Source organism: Aquarana catesbeiana, linkage group LG08, assembly GCF_042186555.1.
Source record: "Aquarana catesbeiana isolate 2022-GZ linkage group LG08, ASM4218655v1, whole genome shotgun sequence".
NCBI classification, from domain to species: domain Eukaryota; kingdom Metazoa; phylum Chordata; class Amphibia; order Anura; family Ranidae; genus Aquarana; species Aquarana catesbeiana.
Genome location: NC_133331.1, coordinates 156,597,141 through 156,614,304, shown reverse-complemented (window position 1 = coordinate 156,614,304; position 17,164 = coordinate 156,597,141).

The following is a 17,164-nucleotide window of genomic DNA, read 5'->3' as shown; positions in this document are numbered from 1 at the left end:
AAGCAGGCAAATATCTGACTTTACTTGGGACTGCAAATGAAACACATAATCCAAGAGGTAGACTTGGGAGTCTCCAGTGGAAACAAACATAAAGTGTATGTGTACCCTAACCATGAACTTCTTTATTTGCTCCCTTTTGATCTGTTTAGTATACCATTGTACACATTTTGTTATATTTGTTTGACAAGAGTACATCAATTCCTGTTAATATTGTCACAAATTTAAAGCTGTCCCATGTCCTCTGAATAATTCCTGTGCTATGCCAAAGCTCCAAGTTCCAAATTCTTCTCATGAACTACATAATTATTGACCTTTATGCTGTAGATACAAGGTGGTATCTCTGCTTACCAGAAAGTACTTTATTTATCTACGTTTACATACTATCACCTTCAAAATAGTCCCCTTGCACAGCAATGCAGCACTTTTTTTGGGGTGGAAGAACTTGACTGGCCCTCACAGAGTCCTGACCTCAACCCAATAGAACACCTTTGGGATGAATTAAAGCGGAGACTGTATATACTGTATATAAATTTTATATAAAATTTATATACAGTATATACCATAAAAAAAGTGCTTAACATTGGCTTTCTTATTACAATGACATCAATGGTGTATGTACCACTATATTATCAAAAATACTGTGACACCTGCCTTTACACACACATGAACTTTAATGGCATCCCAGTCTTAGTCCGTAGGGTTCCATATTGAGTTGGCCCACCCCCTGCAGATATAACAGCTTCAACTCTTCTGGGAAGGCTGGCCTCGAGGTTTAGGAGTGTGTTTATGGGAATGTTTATGTTTATATATATACTGTATTTATTGGCGTATAACACTCACTTTTTCACCATGAAAATCGGGTGCAAATAGCATGTGCGTGTTATACGCCAATACTTAAATTTTAGCTGCCTTGGGGGGGACAGGGAGCGGGGCGGGACGAGCGCCGTCAGATTACATGCAGTGAGAATCTCCTGTTTACTTGGCGGCCTCTGTAATAGGAAGTCCCGTCTCCTGGGCCAGCATTGGACCACTGTTCTGTCTATCATAGGATTCTCACTGCATGTAATCTGTCGGCACTCATCCCGCTCCCCTCCCTGTCCCCTCTAGGCTGCAGATGGGCATCGATCAGGCTGCAATGATGGCAATGGTGAGGCTGCTGCATTGAAGGCAATGGTGAGGCTGCTGCATTGAAGGCAATGGTGAGGCTGCTGCATTGAAGGCAATGGTAAGGCTGCTGCATTGATGGCAATGGCGAGGCTGTACTGATGGCACTTGTGAGGCTGCAGATGGGCATTGATCAGGCTGCATTGATGGCAATGGTGAGGCTTCAGAAGGGCACTGACCCTTCTTTTGCTTCAAAGTTCCTTATTTAAAATTTAAATTTATATATATATATATATATATATATATATATATATATATATGTATATATATAGTAGATATACAGTATCTCACAAATGTAAGTACACCCTCACATTTTTATAAATATTTTATTATCTCTTTTCATGTGACAACACTGAAGAAATTACACTTTGATACAATGTAAAGTAGTGAGTTTACAGCTTGTATAACAGGGTAAATTTGCTTTCCCCTCAAAATAACTGAACACACAGCCATTAATGTCTAAACCGCTGGCAACAAAAGTGAGTACACCCCTAAGTGAAAATGTCCAAATTCGACCCAAAGTGTCAATATTTTGTGTGGCCACCATTATTTTCCAGCACTGCCTTAACCCTCTTGGGCATGGAGTTCACCAGGGCTTTACAGGTTGCCACTGGAGTTCTCTTCCACGCCTCCATGACGGCATCACGGAGCTGGTGGATGTTAGAGACCTTAAGCTCCTACACCTTCCATTTGAGGATGCCCCACAGATGCTCAATAACGTTTAGGTCTGGAGACATGCTTGGCCAGTCCATCACCTTTACCCTCAGCTTCTTTAGCAAGGCAGTGGTCATCTTGGAGGTTTGTTTGGGGTCTTTATCATGTTGGAATAATGCCCTGTAGCCCAGTCTCTGAAGGGAGGGGATCATGCTCTTCTTCAGTATATCACAGTACATGCTGGCATTCATGGTTCCCTCAATGAACTGTAGCGCCCCAGACCATGACACTCCCACCACCATGCTTGACTGTAGGCAAGACACACTTGTCTTTGTACTCTTCACCTGGTTGCCACCACACACACTTGACACCATCTGAACTAAATAAGTTTATCTTGGTCTCATCAGATCACAGGACATGGTTCCAGTAATCCGTGTCCTTAGTCTGCTTCTCTTCAGCAAACTGTTTGCAGGCTTTCTTGTGCATCATCTTTAGAAGAGGCTTCCTTCTGGAACGACAGCTACGCAGACCAGATTTTATGCAGTGTGCGGCTAATGGTCTGAGCACTGACAAGCTGACACCCACCCCTTCAACCTCTGCAGCAATGCTGGCAGCACTCATCTGTCTATTTCCCAAAAACAACCTCTGAATATGACGCTGAGCACGTGCACTCAACTTCTTTGGTCGACCATGGCGAGGCCTGTTCTGAGTGGAACCGGTCCTGTTAAACCGCTGTATGGTCTTGGCCACCGTGCTGCAGCTCAGTTTCAGGGTCTTGGCAATCTTCTTATAGCCTAGGCCATCTTTATGTAGAGCAACAATTCTTTTTTTCAGATCCTCAGAGAGTTCTGTGAAATAGGGTGCCATGTTAAACTTCCAGTGATCAGTATGAGAGCGTGAGAGCAATAACACCAAATTTAACACACCTGAGATTTTGTAACACTAATAAGCCACATGACACCGGGGAGGGAAAATGGCTAATTGGGCCCAATTTGGACATTTTCACTTTTGTTGCTAGCGGTTTAGACATTAATGGCTGTGTGTTGAGTTATTTTGAGGGGACAGCAAATTTACACTGTTATACAAGCTGTACACTCACTACTTTACATTGTAGCAAAGTGTCATTTCTTCAGTGTTGTCACATGAAAAGATATAATAAAATATTTACAAAAATGTGAAGGGTGTACTCACTTTTGTGAGATACTGTATGTATATATATATAAATATTGATATGTACAGAACACACATTCAATCAACGCTTGATACATTCATACTAAGTGTGTTTGCATGACTTAAGCTGTCTTTTCACACTGTTTCTGAGACTTGTAAAGTTGTTTGCTGTAGGGAGTTGTAATCAATGCTATTAAAAGGAGAGATTTTATTACACATTATGGGTCTAATAAAGAGTTTGCTTAAGGGGAGTGGATGATTGTTGCAATGGGTGTAATTAGTGATAGGCAGAAAGATTGGAGAAAATGATTAGGGCGTACTTTAAATCTCAGTTTTTGTGTTGCATTATTTGTCTTCGAGCCCCAAAAGGGTAACAAACATCCACACATTGCATACACATGAAAGAGTGAATCAATCCTGTTCAAATTATTTAGTTACCAAAAAAAAAATGTTTTCATAAATCTTTTTTTAAAAACAATGTTTTGCAATGTATGATATTCTGCAGCAGGAGCTTTCGACCCATCTTGGTCATGTGCATTGTAATGCACTGGTAACATATAGTGAGCCATTACATTTTTGGAACCAACTCTTTTTTCTTTTTACTTGAGGGTCAGGCTCCTGTTTACCACTGTTGCTTTACTGTCTCTGCCAACACAATCAGCAGCACCATCAGCCCCTGCTGGTTGATATGATGGCCATTTTTTCTGGGACCAGAGTGGAGATGCTAGACCAAATCCATAACCAGTGATTGGATAGGAAGAATGATGGTAATTTGAACTTCTCTGTTGCCTTAACTAATGTACAAACTGATCATCCATACACTTGCAAAAATTTGTAGTTCAGGAGGAGCTCTTATCTTCACCCTCAAATCATTTTGGTGAGAATACACTTTACAGCAAATAGTATCGTCACAAGTGAAAGATTTCATATAAAAATTAATCAGGGCTCAATAAGTTGACAGTTTCAGACACCTATCTCTGATACCAATGAACAAACTTACCCAATTATCATAATGAAATCAGAGGGGCACCCTTATGACCATGCCCAGTTTTAACCACACCTACAAAATTCAAATTTCTAGCCACACACACAAAATTACCAAAAATCAATAAGGCAGAGCAGTTCTAAGGAAAGCTGCCTGAGAGAGGATTGCTGCACATTCATAACTGGCTTCAACAGTACCATATTGGGTTGGTGCATGCAGTTCTTACTGGTTCCATCCATACCATGGCTACCTGGCAGTGTAATATATCAGAGGTTTAAGGAGTATTCCTAGGACCCAGGGCACTCTTGGGGATTCTGAGGAGATTAATGATGTGGCACAGTGCACCCAGATGATTTGTGATGGTGGCCAGATTGAGCTAACAGCGGAAGAGGTTTAAAAGGGTATGGTTAAACAAAAGCTGAGCCTACTCAGCTTTGGGTCAAAATTGCATAACACAGAGAGAGCAGGGATCAGGAGTGTGTAACACACAAAGTGCAGGGCTCAGGATTAAGTAAAGGAAAATTCATAAGACGAGCTGTCTGCGGATCTTCGGATCGTTAGTATGGTGCTTTCGACAGCCGATTTGACTTTTTCGAAGTCAAAAATCGAAAGTACAAACACGCATGCTCGGAATCAAGGAACAACTGGGAAGAGTTCGGTCTTGTAAACTACTGTTCGTAATCTAGAATTAACATTCGTGACATGGCAATTGATGAAATGTTGAAATGCAGCGCACATTCTCATCTTCCTTAATGGGCTAATAATGAAGCTGCTTTGCTGGTGAAAAATACAAACGTATACCGCGCTGTCCAAAAGTGCAAGGATAGCAGCCAGCACAGCACTGATTCAAAATGCAGAGATAAATGTGTGAAAGTAAAGTGCAGCGCTAAAATATGAGTACAATTCTTTTGAATAAAATATACAAAAATAAATAAATGTCCATAAGTGAAAATATGGGGACCAATGTAGATCCTAAGTGATAAACCAAAAAGTAGTCCAGTGAAATGAAAAAACAATCCAGGTGTATCGAAACAATAATATATCAGACTGTAAGTGTAGCATAATTAGTGAAAATTGATAGAAGATCTACCACCAAAGTCACCAATCGTTTACCGGAATGATTGAACTCAGATAGGTGTACACCTAATGAGTCAATCAAGCTTTTGTGAGGTTCCAGGGATGGTTCAGGCTCACAGCAAAGGCTCAATCTCCAGGGGGTGTTCAGACCAGTGGCTATCAGCAGATAGGACAATATATAGGGCAGACAGCCCAACCATTAGATATGGAAAGAAAAATGAGGGCACATAGCGTAATTCTGTATGGAATAAAATTTAATCAGAAAATATACAGGTTACACTCACATTTCCAAAAATAAAAACAGCGCTTGTAAGACAGTAACAGCGGAATCAGCTAGACTTTCCAACGCTTTTCACCTCAACAGGCATCATCAGTGCAGTTGCTGTAGATCGCTGTAGATCTGAGGGAAAGCTCTGAAAATAGGGGAAGCTCTGCTGATTTTATCATCCAATCATGTGCAAGCAAAAATTATGTTTTTCGCTTGCGGATCACTTGCTCTGTAAAGTGGATTTGCCTTTCAAAAATAACCTCCAATGTTTCAGTGAATTTCTGGTACTGTAATCTCGTAAAGTCTCACAAGATTCCAGTATCAGGGGCCGTTCTCCACTGTTCGAAGCGTTTGTAGCTCTCTTCACTCCTCCAAAGGAGAAGCGATCTACATAGCTTCATAAACTGACATCCAGAGGAGAACGATCTCCTCTGTGAATGCCAGAGAATGAAGCAGTGAAAAATTTTCCCTGCTTCAAAAAACAGACACCTTATTCCTATCACAAGAAATGTAAATATCCCTTGTGATAGAAATAAAGATTGTAAGCTCTATCGAGCAGGGCACTCTGATTACTCCTGTAGTGAACTGTATTACAATGCCCTGTACACACGATAGGATTTTCCGACAACAAAATCCATGTTTTTTTTCCAACGGATGTTGGCTCAAACTTGTCTTGCATACACACGATCACACAAATCTTGTCGGAAATTCCCAATGTCAAGAACGCGGTGACGTACAACACGTACGACAACCTGAGAAAAATGAAGTTCAATAGCCAGTGCGGATCTTCTGCTTGATTCCGAGCATGCGTGGAACTTTGTTCGTCGGAATTGTGTACACATGATCGGAATTTACGACAGATTTTGTCGTCGGAAAATTTGAGAACCAGCTCTCAAATTTTGGGTGACAGAAATTCCGATAGAAAATGTCCGATGGAGCCTACACACGGTCAGAATTTCCGACAACAAGCTCGCAAAGAACATTTTCTGTTGGAAAATCCTATCGTGAGTACGGGGCATAACTGTACTGTCTGCCCTCATGTTGTAAAGTGCTGCACAAACTGTTGGCACTATATAAATCCTGTATAATAATAATAATAATAATAATAATAATCATGACTGGTCCTCTTTATGGAGACTTCTGGGGTCTATAAAACCCCAGATCTCTCCTTAATCCTTGAAAGCATGAGATGAAAAAAAAAAACATTGATCTCATGCTTTCTAGAAAAATGGCAGTGTTTACATCTACCCCAACAGGAAGTCTTTATATTATTATTAATATACAGGATTTAAATAGCGCCAACAGTTTATGCAGCGCTTTATAACATAAGGGCAGACAGTACAATTACAATACAATTGATACAGTAGGAATTAGAGGGCCCTGCTCATTAGAGCCTACACCCCAAGAGGGATGGTCAAGAGATAAAAGAATTAATAACTGTGGGTAATCGGCTTATGGAGAAAATAAATGCGCAGTTTTTAGGTGGGGGGCCATTTATGCTTCTCTGAAGAGATATGTTTTCAGGGATCATCTGAAAGTGAGCAGAGTAGGAGATAGTTGGACAGATTGGGGTAGGGAGTTCCAGAGGATGGGAAAGGTTGTGGAGGCGAGCATGGGAGGAGGTGACAAGGTAGCTAGAGAGCAGGAGGTGTTGGGAGGAACAAAGAGAACAATTAGGTTGGTATTTTAAGACTAGGTTAGTGATGTAGGTGGAGGAAGAGTTGTGGATGGCTTTATAAGTTGTTACTATCCTGAATTTAGTTAGTTGGGTGAGTTAAAGCCAGTGGAGGGATTGGCAGAGCGAGGTAGCAGATGCCGAGTGGTTTGTAAGGTGGATGAGCCTGGCAGCAGCATTCATAAATGACTGAAGGGGGGATAGCCTATATAAAGGTAAGCCAATGAGGAGGGAGTTGCAGTAGGCAAGAGATGACCAGGGACTGAATTAGAAGCTTTGTGCTGTCATTGGTTAGGAAGGGACATATTTTGGAAATTTTGATTTGGCAGGCTAAGGACAGTGATTGGATGTGGGGCTGAAAGGATAGTTTAGAGTCCAGGATTACACCTAGGACTTTGGCATGGGGGGGGGACAGGTTGATAGTTGAGCCGTTGTTTTTAACAGAGAAATCAGGGGAAGAGGCACGAGGGGAGGAAGTGAAGACATTGCTTGTCACTTCCGGTCTCCTAGACCATAGAGGTAATCAGAAATGATCCGGTCTCTAAACACCTCTATTGTAAGTCGGCGCAACTGCCGGATTGGATCCTAAGTTCCCTGCTGGGATGGGAGAGCCCAGAGAGGCACCAGAGGGCAGCGGGAGCCGCTAGAATTGCTTTTACTTTGTAGAGCATGGCTGAAGAAAACGTTACTGGGGTTATATCTGACAACTGCAGCCACACAGTAATCCTGTTATAACCACTTGAATTCATGCACGTACATATACCTGATTTGGCGGCAAGTAGATATAAAACATGGGTCATAGGGTCATAGAGCATCTTCTCCAGGATATAGCCTTGCAGCTGTGAGCACTGCTTGAACTTTCTTCTTGAGTGCCTGTAGTAGAGGTTCCAAATCCAGCCCCATCCTGGCACTCAGGGAAGAACAGGCCTTAAATGAGCAATGCTGCAGGCCGCATCTCCTTGGCAACCTCCGATGTGCATCCTCCAGGGTAGGAACTGCAGGGTCCTTCCACTGGCTGAGGCTGACCAATGAGCTGTATAACTGGAGCTCAGTCTCCTGAATATTTATGAGATACACTGTTCTCTTGCCAGGGAGGCCCAGTATGGGAGGACTATACCCCTCTATTAACACCCTCCAAGGACATTTGTTTGCTGGAGACTGACCCCTTAAAAGGGAGACTGTCCCTGGCAAACAAGAACAAATCAAAATTATACTAAAATAGAGCTCAAGGGTTAAGAGAAAACATTTATTTTTTTACCTATCTTTCTATTGCATTCCAGATTTCTCTACCATAGCATCTTCGTCTTTCAAAAGAAACCTGGAATCTGGCTGCTGACCTCGGGCTCCAGTTTTTGTACATCCCTTTGTAAGTTCTTTTAATGTTTTCATGGCATCTGACACAAATTTGGAGCTGTATTAATTAAAATAACTAACCACATAACCAAAAATAGCAATCACTTGCATGTTACTAGGAGATTCAAATCCTGCATGTCAATATCAGAAACCCCAAGAGGTATTAAGTAAAAGAACTTAATCATTTCATTATGTACTCAGTTCCATATGTCTCTCGTGACTACTCTTAGTGAAGTGTCACTGCTATATCCCCTGTCTTCCAGTAATTATCGGTAAGATTGATTAGCAAACTTTGCCAACTATAGGATTCCAACTTCAGCTTTGCACCACATAGTCATAGACTTTTCAAAGTAAATCAGGCAAATAAAAAGAAAATCGTATAAAATTAAAGCAAGCCCTCCCTAACAGTAGAAATGGGGTGAATAATAGATAGCACACAGTGTTTAAATAATTGTTTATGATGCAAATATGTTTAAAAGAACAGCACTGCTTCCCCTGGGAAAAGGAGCTTAAAATTGAAGTCTAATGATAACAAATGATTGTTAATGAGTTGTCTAAACATAATAGATGGTAAGAATTAAAAGCCCAGAATATGCAGTGTTTCATTAAGACACAATAATGAAACAACACGGGGTTCATAACAGGGAATAAACAGGCCCCCCCTGCTGAGAAAAGGAGAATATAGGGAATTTTGGAGCAATATCAATTCATTAGTGTTAGTTCAATATTAAATTTCACTTATCTGTGAAATGGGCACTAAACTAGCTAGTACAATACATACTGGTCATATATACATGTTTGAATCCTTGGAGTACTCCTGCTTGTTTAATTCTAACCTAGACCGCAAAGCTGAACATAGGGCAAGAGCCACTTAAAATTATTATTGAACATTTAAAATAAAAAATATTGAAAAAATATTTGTATTGGTTGGCTTTGCTTCAGTTTAGTAGTGGAATCCAATGTTTCAGCTCACACGCTCAATAGCCTAAGCAGTGGATTTGTGAGAGTGGACAAATCTATTATGGAAACTAATACCAACTGGATCATTTTTTATTCATTTTATGCAGTTAATTAATCAAATTAATTGACTATTTTTTTAAAGGTTTATCTGTTTTAGAACTGATGTGTTATATCCTTTTTTTAATTTAAAAATATATATTTTACAGATGAACATTTAATACAGGTGTGTGTGTGTGGGGGGGAGCACAGCATAAGCTGTTTGTCTAGAGACCCTCTCTTGCTATGTAATGTTAAAGTATAATGTAAAGATTAAAGTATATGTAAACCCAATCACTCATAATAGGCTATACCACATTAATATTATTTTTTCAAAAGTTAAAGCATAAATAAACCCAAAAACAATAATTGAATATATTGTAGCTTACAAATCACTGGGTGGTGTGGCTGCTTTAGTTTTCTTTTTTGTCAAGCGGTAATTCCTTTATTTTCATTTGGTGATCGGCCAGTAGTACAGCTCCTGTCTTAGGGTAGATACATTCACTCTTCCACTGTATCTATGGAAGAGCAAAGTAGCCACCCTTGGAAAGCAGCATTATCAATCAGTGGAGAGGTTATTGATTGATGGATTAGTAGATTTAGATGAACTTTACATAAGTGACTAACAATTTAAAGCCAAACGTAACACTTATAAATTTTTTGGGCACCAGTTCACAAAAAGGATATCGGGGGAACTGGAGAAAGTGCAGAGAAGGGCAACCAAACTGATAAGAGACATGGAGGAGCTCAGCTATGAGGAAAAATTAGAGGAACTGAATGTATTCTCTCTTGAGAAGAGGAGATTAAGGGGGATATGTTCAAAATGTATAAATACATAAGTGGTCCATATAGTGAACTTGGTGTAGAGTTTTTCACTTTAAGGTAATCATAGAGGACAAAGGGGCACTCTTTACGTCTGGAGGAAAAGAGAGTTAATCTCCAAATATGGAAAGGTTTCTCCACAGTAAGAGCTGTAAAAACGTGCAATAGACTCCCTCAAGAGCTGATTCTGGCCAGCTCAGTAGATTGCATTAAAAAAGGACTGGATTCTTTTCTAAATGTACATAATATAACTAGATACTGACATTTATAGGTAAAGTTGATCCAGAGAATGTCCGATTGCCTCTCGGGGGATCAGGAAGGATTTTTTCCCCTGCTGTAGTAAATTGGATTATGCTTTGCTGGGGTTTTTTGCCTTCCTCTGGATTAACTGAGGGTATAGGATTTTGTATATTGGACTGTATGATGCCCCCCCCCCTTTTATTGGTTGAACTAGAAGGACTTGTGTCTTTTTTTCAACCACACTATCTATTTAACTAATCAGTTACAGCAATATTTTTTTCCTTTTGGAATAAATGACTAAGGGGTTTGGGTTCCTGGAGAACTGGGCTTACTTCTCAGTCAGTCACCAGTTCTATAGAAGGGACGGACTGCACCTAAATGAGGAGGGTGCAGATCTGCTGGGGGTGAAGATGGCCGAAAAGTTAGAGGGGCTTTTAAATTAGGCGATGGGGGGGTGTCCAAAGCTAGAGATAGTCAGCACGGAACATAGTCCAGAGGGTAGTATTGGGTAGTATTGGGGGCATTGTGGTAGGTTGACTAAAGCACATAAACCCGAGATAAGTATAGTAACAAGTCCTATTTGCAATCTCGGAACACCCAGTAAGAAGACAGTATGCGACCGGTCTAAACTACGTGGCATGTTCACCAATGCCAGGAGCCTGGCAGAGAAGATGGGGGAACTAGAGATACTGTTGTATGAGGAGGATTTCAATTTTTTCAGAGACTTGGTACAACAGCTCTCATGATTGGCTGGCAACCATTCAAGGGTATTCTCTTTATCGCAGGGATAGAGAGGGTGAAAAGGGGGAGGGGTATGCCTGTATATCAAGAATAATGTACAAGTGAATGTGAGACATGACATCACTAAGGAAGCTAGGGAGGAGGTGGAATCCTTATGTAGAGCTCCAAAGGGATGAAACTAAGGGGAAAATAATACTGGGAGTATGCTATTGGCCCTAACCTGAGGGGGGAGGGGGCAATAGACCTCCTATCACAATTTGGATTAGCAGCAAGGATGGGAAGTGTCATTATAATGGGGGATTTTAATTATCCAGACCTAGACTTGGTGGAAGGAACCGCGCATTCGACTAAGGCTCGCCAGTTCCTAAATGTCTTGCAGGACAATTTCATGGGTCAGATGGTAGACGCACCAACTAGAAACAAAGTGTTACTAGACCTACTGATTACCAACAATACAGACCTGATCATGGATGTATAAATAAGGGGCAATTTAGGAAACAGCGATCACAGGTCAATTAGTTTCAGTATAAATCACACAAATAGGAAACTTAAGGGGAATACAAAGACACTGAATTTCAAAATAGCCAACTTCCCTAAACTACAAACCTTGCTAGAAGCTATAAAATGGGATAAAATCTTAGGAACAAAGAACACGGAGGAGAAATGGGTTTGCTTTAAGAGCATATTAAATAAGGGCATTATCCAGTGCATCCCATTGAGAAATAAATTTAAAAGAGCAAACAAAAGTCCTGGATGGCTTAACTCCAATGTAAAAATGCATACAAAAGCAAAGGAGAAGGCCTTCAAAAAATACAAGGCTGAGGGATCATCATCAGCATTCAGACATTACAAAGAATGCAACAAGAAATGTAAGGGTGCAATTAGGGTGGCTAAGATAGAACATGAAAGACACATAGCAGAGGAGAGCAAAAAAAATCCCAAGAAATTCTTTAAATATATAAACAGTAAAAAAGGTAGGACAGTCCATATTGGCCCCATAAATAATGAGGAAGGAAATCTGGTTACAGAGGATGGGGAGATTGCGAAGGTATTGAATTTATTCTTCTCCTCAGTCTTCACGAGGGAATCAGGGGCTTCAGTAAATTTGTTCATAAATGACCTGGAGGATGGGGTAAACAGTTCAATCTCTGTATTTGCGGATGATACTAAGCTAAGCAGGGCAATAACTTCTTCGCAGGATGTGGAAACCTTGCAAGAAGATCTGAACAAATTAATGGGGTGGGCAACTATATGGCAAATGAGGTTTAATGTAGAAAAATGTAAAATAATGCATTTGGGTAGCAAAAATATGATTGCAATCTACTCACAGGGGGGAGAACCTCTGGGGGAATCAAGGATGGAAAAGGACCTGGGGGTCCCAGTAGATGATAGGCTCAGCAATTTCATGCAATGCCAAGCTGCTGCTAACAAAGCAAACAGAATATTGGCATGCATTAAAAAGGGGATTAACTCCAGAGTTGAAGCGATAATTCTCCCGCTCTACAAGACTCTGGTCTGGCCTCACCTGGAGTATGCTGTCCCATTCTGGGCACCAGTCCTCAGGAAGGATGTACTGGAAATGGAGCAAGTACAGAGAAGGGCAACAAAGCTAATAAGGGGACAGGAGGGTATTAGTTATGAAGAAAGATTGCGAGCATTGAACTTATTCTCTCTGGAGAAGAGATGCTTGAAAGGGGATATAATTTCAATTTTCAAATACCATACTGGTGACCCCACAATAGGGATAAAACTTTTCCGCGGAAGGGAGTTTAATAAGACACGTGGCCACTCATTAAAATTAGAAGAAAAGAGGTTTAACCTTAAACTGCATAGCTGGTTCTTTATTGTAAGAGAGGCAAGGATGTGGAATTCCCTTCCACAGGCGGTGGTTTCAGTGGGGAGCATCTATAGTTTCAAAAAACCTTTTAGATAAGCACCTGAATGACCACAACATACAGGGATATACAATGTAATACTAACATATAATCACACACATAGATTGGACTTGATGAACTTGTGTCTTTTTTCAACCTCACCTACTATGTAACTATGTAACTAAAAGCTGACCATTGTATGCACCTCTATCATTGATAAATGGTTTGTCTCAACCTTTTATTTGCCACATTTGCAGGACAGCTTTGTCTATTAAATAGAGTTGGAAAAACAACAGACCTACTGTCCGCATCACTATGTTACCGGGGGGGGGGGGGGGGGGACATAGAAAAACAAAGACTGCTGTGGTAATGCTAGTGACAGATCGTATCATATATGTCTTTTTTTTTTTATTTTCCACTTTTAAAGCTACAGTTTTCATTAAAACCATATCTGGTAATTCCGCTATGAAGGTCCCTGGGTATCTGTAGTAAACATCCTATAGACCTCATGCCTAAGAAGTTATTCTTCACCTTATTAATAAGATTTCACCCACAGTCAGAGGTTTATGTAAAGAAGGACAGTTTGCCCATAAAACTCCTATTTTGATTTTTTTTTTTTTAAATCACCATGCTATGTTTAGCTATGCCCCAACAGCCACAATTCAAATATAGACAATCCCATAGTGATATTAAAGACAAAATGCAGAAATTGAGAGTAAGAGGTAACCCAGGCCATACCCTGTCATATGGTAAACTTTAGAGTGGACAGGGTCAGCACTGGGAGTGGTAGGAAAACGATGTGGAAGAAATGGGCCAAGCTTCATGTCATGCCGAAAAGGAAGCCTGCTGGTCAGAATGCCCAGGTCTGTCTGTAACCTGACAAGTGACAGCCTAATGATCCCCTGATAAGAATTATGAGGAGAGTATGAAACATAATGGGTGTATATACAAAGTGTTTAAGGGTGCATGAGAGTATTGGGGTGAATGCTGGAGTGTCCTCACCATGCACTGCTGTACATGGCACACTCAAGACTGTCTGTACACTGTGCAGTATGTTACATTCTCCAAATGGCTCCACTTAAACGTAGTGGGGTTGATTTACTAAGACTGGGGAGTGCAAAATCTGGTGCAGCTGTGCATAGTAGGTAATCAGTTTCTGACTTCAATTAAGCTTTGACAATAGAACCTGAAAGCTGACTTTTCTATGCAGAGCTGCACAAGATTTTGCACTCTCCAGTTTTAGTAAATCAATCCCTGTGCTATATGTTGCATACTTGTATACTTATACTAACAGTATTTCCATAATAATAGATAGACATTTTTGTATCCCCACGCTCAAAGACACAAGCATACTTTTGATTTTACTTTTAAGCAAAACTCTAACCTTAGAACATCCATGGGCTCAGGCAACTACCAAGCATAAAATATTCAAGATGAAAAGGAATTTCCTAGAAAATACAGAAGCAGAAAAAGAAAATGACCTTTAATTTGTAAATGAATTTCTGTCCACATTTAGATTCCTTTCCCACTCTTTCTATCTCTTTTCCTTCTTCACATTCCTTTCTCTCTTCCCCTCTCTGTTGCTAACTGCACATCAGTTTTTTTGTTTTAAACCATCAGAAGCATTCCAATAAACTGGTAATTGAGACTATTTTTGCTGATGTTAACTGAATTTTTGGATTATCAGGTGCCACGTCAAAAGTATTCTGCTATCATAAATAACATCCAAGGTTTTATTTAGCCTGGGGTATAAGACTTGATATGATATACTAGAACTTAGATCTACAACACAAGTTCTTACATCATCACTGCAGTATGAGAATTGTAAAAAAAAAAAAAAAAGTTTTTTTTTTTTTATCTTTTAGCAGCTCCAATGGCTAAAAAATAAAATAATATCTATGCAACATTTTGCTGTTTGGATTCCGTTAATGGACTTCTACCCTATAAAACCTAGAATGTGCTGATGTGAAGAAAACAGCTGACGTTGATGAATCTCATCGTATTTTTTTTTTTTTAGGCTCCTGGACAAGAGATGGAAAGAGAGACAAAAGGGAAGCAGACATTAACTCCTTTGTCATTATTTCCTATATTTTAGTAGTCCAGGAGGTTTGCACATGGGACCAGCAAGCAGCAGTCTGTCTCATGTTGTCAGCTGTCACATGAGAGTCTGATTCTGAGGATGTAACTGAGTGATGATATAGTGACAGGCTTAGCGCTGTTACACCAACGCCTACAGCATGCCCATGTTAGCATTGCCAAACAGAGAAAGGGGATAGCTATTAATCAAAGACATTTCACCATGATGGATGTATCACATGCATTCACAAAAAAAATTAAATCAGAGGGTCGGTGTCATCAAAAGCACTATTATGGGCAATGCACCAAATACAAGACCTTCATTAATGATGAATATTCATTCATATAAAGCAGCAACGATTCTACATAGAGTTTTTGAAAAACGCAAAACAAATACATTGAAGATCATTTTTGCCTACAAAACATCTACATCATTTTGAAGTCAATACACTTTGGAACAATAGGCCACACTTGTATATTTGTAGTAGAAATACTACTTTTTTTTTTTTTGTTGTTAGATAGAAATGTTAGGCAATAAAGCCATTTTTTCCCCTCACTTTCTTAGTGTTGTGGGTTGATATCATAGAGAAATAGATCTTTAACTGTGAGTACCTGAACACATCCTATAGGGATGAATAGCAAAGGATGGAGCTTTTTGGGTGCTGACATAATCATGCATGGTGCTAAAGTATTGGAAGTGCAGTTACTACTTTTGGAAAGGTTTTTAATAAAACAGCTCTGGATTATCTGTACTATTGAGGTATCTTATTTTGCTGTGGATTGTTTATTGGAGGTTGCAAAGTTCACAGAGGTCTGTTTCTAATCCTGTATGAGGTTGGTACCATACTCAGGTGAATATTGACCTCTAGGCTCTAAGGTCCACCCTTCTGGTCAGACTTTGCTTTGTATTTAGTGGTGGTGGATGATCTGGCACATATAGAAGCCTCACTTTTGACGCTGGATGTTGGAATTCACAGCAAGATAATCATTAACAAACACAGGATGGTATATTTTGCTTAAAATTCAGTAGTGGAAGAGTTATTAGTATTTGTGTTTTTTTCACTGTCTCATTGCATGTGTATAACATACATTATGTATTAAAACAGGCCCTAAAGGCAAAAGGTTTTTTGTCCTAATGCATTCTGTGTGTGTGTGCAACACCCCCCTCAGCCACTCAAATACTTACCTGAGCCCCATCTTGATCTTGTTGCACTCGGCTCTCCGTCCTGATTGGCGGAGACACAGCAGCGGGCGCCATTGGCTCCCACTGCTGTCATTTAAAGTCAGTGAGCCAATGAGGAGAGAGGGGGGGTGGGGCCGAGCTGCTGCTCCGTGTCGGCATGGACACACAGAGCAGCATCTCGGCTCGGGTGCCCCCATAGCAAGCTCAATCCAGGGTGACCTTAGGAGAGGAAAAAAAATCTGAGATTGTCTAAGATTTCTTTATGACTTTTCGTAGAAATGTGTTTATCAATTATATACAGTATTACAACATATATTAAAGCGGGGGTCCACCTATCTATCGTTTTTTTTTTTTTTGAGTTCATTCACAAACTTTTCTTCTCAGCATTACATACTCACATATTGTGTGTAATATGTCCGCCTGTGTCAGATTTCGTCGGAAAGAATAACTTATATTATTCACTGCAGGCGGTTTCCATCTTCATTGTGGGCATTTGAAGCCCACAAGCATTTATTTCCTGGATGTGGTGAATGCTGTGCTCCCAGCATTCACCGCTCGTTCCCGCACATGCTCAGTGGCATCCTGGGAAGCCTGAGACTAGCTCCCAGGAGTCTGGGAGAGGCTAGAAACACGCCTACTCCCACGGGAGGAGAACCAGGAAGTGCAAAGAAGAATAGAAAAATAAAAGGTAGATACGGCGATTTAAATTTTTTTAAACGGCATGTCAGCATCTAGGCAAGGAAGAGAATACATACAGATATTGTTCAAAATTTGGGTGGAACCCCGCTTTAACTCCTACGCGCTTAAACATAAAACCAATCTTAATGCCTAAGCACAATTTTGCAACTTTGAAGTGTTAGTTAAACTGTACATATCACAACTACTT